Here is a 5,787-nt window from a genome sequence, read left to right as displayed (position 1 = left end):
TAAAATGGTACAACCATTGTGGAAACAGTATGGTGATTCCTTCAAAAGTTGGAATTAGAAATACCATTTGACCCAGTCATTCCATTACTAAGTATATACCCTCAAGAAGAGAGAGCCATGACAAGAACAGATATATGCACACCCATGTTCATCACAGGACTATGTACAATAGCCAAAAGATGGAAACAACCTTGGTGTCCATCAACTGAGGAATGGGTAACCAAAGTATGGTACATACACACAATGGAATCCTATGCAATGCTAAAGAATAATGTAGAATCTGCAAAACACTGCATAACGTGGATGAACTTGGAGGACATTATGCTGAGTGAAATAAGTCAATCACAAAAGGACAAATATTATATTCGTCCATTATTGTAAATGTTAAGGAAAGGTTTATCTATAGAAGGAAATTTTCTTTGTTGGTTACCAGGGGTGGGAGGGGAGGGGAGGGGAGGGAACGCTGTTAGACAGATAGAGATAAGTATTGATTTGGATGAAGAGAAGGACAATGTACCAAATGTGAGTGACCAATATGGCAGCATTGAGGATGAGAAAGACATAAGAGAGGTACATGAGAGGTAAAGACAACAAATATGAACCCTTTTGCACATACCGTATTGCATTGTCACTGAAGGCAAACATGTGTATATGGGTGGATAGATGGGTGAACAGGCTGAACGATTAGATATGTCTATGAATTGGGGAGTGGATTCAAGAACATATATAGGGTTGGCAGACAATGGTCCTATAAGTTTATGTGAGCAGAATTCCTAGGTGTATAGTAGAGCTGACAAGGGGAAGGTTGTGGTCACTGTTTGGTCACAGCCAGCTACCCAGAGGGACTGAGGAGTTGAACCTGTGGGCTTGGGACCATAGTCACAGGGGACATCAATCTCAATTGGCATAACATACTATACAAAACACTGTTCCACCTCCTACATTGGCGAGTAGTGACTGGGATATTAAAAGCTAGCAAGGTGCCATCTAGATGCAACAATGGGTCTCTCCTAGTCCAGAGCAAAGAAGAATGAAGAAAACCAAAATTCATGGAAACAATTAGTCCTAGCCACTGGTACACCATCCAATCTGCAGCCTATATGTCTATGAGACCAGAAGAACTAGATGGTGCCTGGCTAACACTGTCATCCACTTGGAAGGGGATCTATGTAAGAAATCCTTGATAGAGATAGAGATCAATGTGGAACAAAACTCAAAATCATTTGAAGGAAAAATAAAAGTGGGGGCGGGGCCAGCTTTGCTGGTCTGGTAGAGCCTGGTGGAACCACTGAGACTATGGCCCCTAACTGCCCTTCAGGTCTGGAATTGAACCCACACCTGTGGTTTCCAGCCAGACAAAAGACAGACATATTAGTTGAACATTTACCTCAAGTAGATACTCTCCTTGGAGAGAACAATCGTGGGAGAAAGAAGGGCTGCTTATGCACAAGGAGACAGTTCAGGAGGCAGGAGTGTATGGAGGGATGGACACAGGGAAGCTGTAACTATGGGGAGGAAATGGGAGGGGAGCTGTTGTACTGTGGTAAACTGTGGTCAATGTCACATGACAAACTATATATAAACTGCTGTATGGAAAGTGAATTTGCTGTGTAAATCTTCACCCAAATCACAATTTAAAAAAAGAAGCAGCACTAGTGTCTGGAGAAGGAGCTCTGGTAGCATAGTGCCTAAGGCACTTGATGCTAACCAGAATGCTGGTGGTTCAAAACCACCAGCCACTCCTCGGAAGGAATGTTGGTCAATCTACTGTAGTGATAGCACCTCTGAAACCCAAGGAGTGTTTGCTATGTGTTGGAGTCCTACTCGACAGCATGTAACAACAACAGTCTCTGGAGAACATTATGCTTGGTAATGTAGAAGGGTCAGTGAACAAAAAGGAAGATCCTCAATGAGATGGGTTGACCCTAGGCTGCAACAATGGGTTCTAGCATCGCCATGATTCTGAAGATGGCACAGGACTGGGCAGTGTTTTGTTTTGTTGTATGTAGGATTGTTATGAATTGAAACTGACCCATGGCAGCTAATAAAAACAGCCATATTAAAAACAAATAACCTAATTACTGATAGCTTTTGAACACATTTAATATATAAAAGGAATATCTACTAGGTTCCAGGAATTCAAATAGTTGTTACCAATTACACAGACAAATACTTAAAGTCTTCTTAAGGTGGTACTCTTAGGCGAACAAACATATATTTGTATATCTAGTAAAAAATTTTCTTATTTTTCTATTTAAAACACATAGGGATGTTCCTTAAGTTTCACCTAAACATAATTTCTCTACATTACTCCAGCCAATGAGTGAATTAACAGAGGTTATATTAATAACAACTGATATTGATGAAAAATAAATTAATTCTGACAAACAGGTAGCAGTGAATTCTCCTAAAAAATGTAATTATTTGTTTCTAAGCCCTTATTTACTTACTTTATAATTGAAATTTTTTAAAAAGGTTAACAAAAGCCCAAACTCTGTCCAAGAATTCTGAGATGATGTCGCAATGTACCAAAATTTAAAATTTTCATTCAATATTTAGTTATATTTGCAGTGTGACTTTAATTTCCTTTAATGTAATTCCATTCAGAAGGAAGATGGGGAAATCTACTTCCATAATGATACTGCCTTAGAAATCCAAGGGGGAGTCACTATGAGTCAGGTCTGACTTGACGGCACATAACAACAACAACAACAACAACATGGAGCAATTAATCCTTCTGATGTCTTAAAATTCTTAACCCTTCTAGAAGTTAAATTTCATGTAAGAACAGGGATATTATTATAATTCCATATAATATAGTAAATATTCCACAAATATTTGTTTTATAAATGATTAAATTTTGCTAATTTCACAATGATATTCACTACTCAATTGTAGACTCATTTCCTCACCAACAAATGCATCAGTCCTATGGTCTTCCTTATTTAATGTCCAGCTCTCAAATGTATATGATACTACTGAAAATACTGTGGCTTGGGTCAGGCACAATCTCATTTTCAAAGTAACATCTTTGCTTTTAAATACTTTACGAGCTCTTTTGCAACAGATTTGCCCAATGCAATAGATCATTTGATTTCTTAACTGTTGCTTCCATGGGCAATGACTGTGGATCCAAATAAAATGAAATCCCGGACAGCTTCAGTCTTTTTTTCTTTCATGCTTATTGGTTCAATTGGGAGTACTTTCTTTTCTTTATGTTTAGGTGTAGCTCATATTGAAACTGTTGTTGTTTTTATGTGCCGTCGAGTCGGGCCTGACTCATAGCGATCCCTCCCTGGGTTTCTAAGGCAGTATCACTACGGAAGTAGATTGCCCCATCTTCCTTGTGAGGAGTTGCTGGTGTGTTTGAAGTGCCAGCCCTCTGGTTAGCAGTCCAGTGCCTTAGGCACTACGCTACTTTGATATTCATCAGCAAGTCTTCTTTACTTTGAGCAAGGAAAATTGTGTCATCCGCGTATTACAGGTTGTTAATGAATCCTCCTCCAATCTTGATGTTGCATTCTTCTTCTTTATACAGTCCAGCGTCTTGTGATTTTTTTTTTTTTTTTTTTTTGCCCAGCATAGAGATGAAAGAAGTACAATGAAAGAGCATAGCCCTGAATAATTTTCCAGATTTTAAACCATGCAGTATACCCTTGTTTTGTTCAAACAACTGCCTCTTGGTCTATGTACAGTTCCTCATGAGTAAAATTAAAAGTTTTGGAATTCCCATTCTTCACAATATTGTTTATAATTTGTTATGATTCACAGAATTGAATGCCTTTGCATAGTCAATAATACACAGAAAAACTTCTTTCTGTTATTATTTTTTTTCAGCCAAGATTCATCTGATATCAGCAATGAGATCCCTAATTCCACATTATCTTCTGAATCTAAGTTGAATTTCTGGAAGTTCTCTTTTGATGTAATGCTACAACAAATTTTTAAATTATTTTCAGCAAATTTTACTTGTATGTAATATTAATGTATTTCATAATTTCTCATTTTTTTAGATTACCTTCGTTTGGAATAGACACAAATATGAATCTCTTCCAGTTGATTGGCCAGGTGGCTGTCTTTGAAATTTCTTAGCGTACCTGAGTGGGTGCTTCCAGGGCTGCATCAATTTGCTGAAACACCTTACTGAATATTCTTTCTATTCCTGTTTTCACTAATTATTTCAGTGTAGCTCAAACTTCAATACCATCAATTCTTGGTCATCTGCTGCCTTCTGAAATAGCTGAATGCTCACCAACTATTTTTGCTATAGTGACTATGCATTTCTTCCATGTTCTTTTGATTCTTTCTGAATCATTCAGTATTTTTCCCATAGAATTTTTTAATATTGTAACTCAAGGCTTGAATTTTCTCTTTAGTTCTTTCATCTTGAGAAATGCTGAGCATGTTCTTATCTTTTGATTTTCTAACTCCAGGTCTTTGCACATGTCATTATAATACATTACTTTCTGTTCTTTTCTCTTTTTTTAATTGTGATTTGGGTGAAAGTTTACAGAGCAAATTTATTTTCCATATAGCAGTTCATACACATTTTGTTTCATGACATTGACTTCACCCCACAATGTAATAGCTCTCCTCCCACTTCTTCCCTATAGTTACTTCTTCCCTATGCCCTTCCCTGCCATACACTCCTACCACAAGTGCTACCTCCCTCTGCAAACACTGCCATTCTGTTCTCCTATGATTAATCACTCCAAGGACTGTATCTACTTGATGTAAATATTCATGCCATATGCCTATCTATTCTTTGGCTGGAAGCCACAGGAGTGAGTTCAGTTCCAGACCTGAAGGGTAACTAAAGGCCATAGACTCGAAGGTCTCCCCAGGCTCTCTCAGACCAACAAACCTGGTCTTATTTTTATTTTTTATTTTTTTTAATGATTTTGAGTTTTTCCACATTGTTCTCCCACTATATCCAGTATTGATCCCCCTCTGAAGGGTTCACAGTGTTAGGAGGGCACCATCTAGTTCTTCTGGTCTCATGGTCATATAGGCTGAGGATCACATCATCTACTAGTCCCTTGGGCTAATTATTTTCATGTGTCTTTGGTTTTCTTCATTCTTGTTTGCTCTGGATGAGGAGAAATCCATCAGTGCATCTAGATGGCCACTTGCAAGCATTTAAGACCCAGTCACTATTCACCAAAGTAGGATGTAGAACAATGTTTCTGTGCAGTATGTTATAGCGATTGAGCCTGATGTCCCCCTGCTACCACAGTCCCAAGCCCACAGATCCAACTACTCACTCTTTCACAGTAGTTGGCTGTGAAGCAACCGCAACTTTGTCTCTTGTCAGCTGTACTATATACCTGGACATTCTTATAGCACATATAAATATGCATGTAGAAACATTGTCTGCCCTTTGCAATCTTTTCTTCAGATAATTTACACTATCATTTCTTCCATTCATTTTAAGTATTCTCTGTTCAAGAGCAAATTTCAGAGTCTCTTCTGACATCCTTTTCAGCATGGTTAGGATATATTTTGTTTGTTTATTTGTTTTCTAGTTTTAGATTTAGCTTCATGTTCCCTGAGGAAGAAATATAGCAAAGGATAAGACAATATTACCGTGTTATAAAACAGAAGAAAGAGTATATTAACCAGTAGTGCCATCCTCATTGTGTTCTAGAATTAGTTGCCTCTGACCTATTAGTAAGAAAATGAGACCATTAGACTTTATGTTGTTGTTGTTGTTGTGTGCTGTCGAGTTGGCCCTGACTCATAGCGACCCCTCCTTGGGTTTCCGAGGCAGTATCACTACGGAAGTAG

The sequence above is a fragment of the Orycteropus afer genome, unplaced genomic scaffold (assembly GCF_000298275.1).
Source record: "Orycteropus afer afer isolate SDZICR_OR568_19922 unplaced genomic scaffold, OryAfe1.0 scaffold00091, whole genome shotgun sequence".
Taxonomy (NCBI): domain Eukaryota; kingdom Metazoa; phylum Chordata; class Mammalia; order Tubulidentata; family Orycteropodidae; genus Orycteropus; species Orycteropus afer.
The sequence above is the reverse complement of the archived record's forward strand: the minus strand, read 5'-3'. Positions refer to the sequence as shown.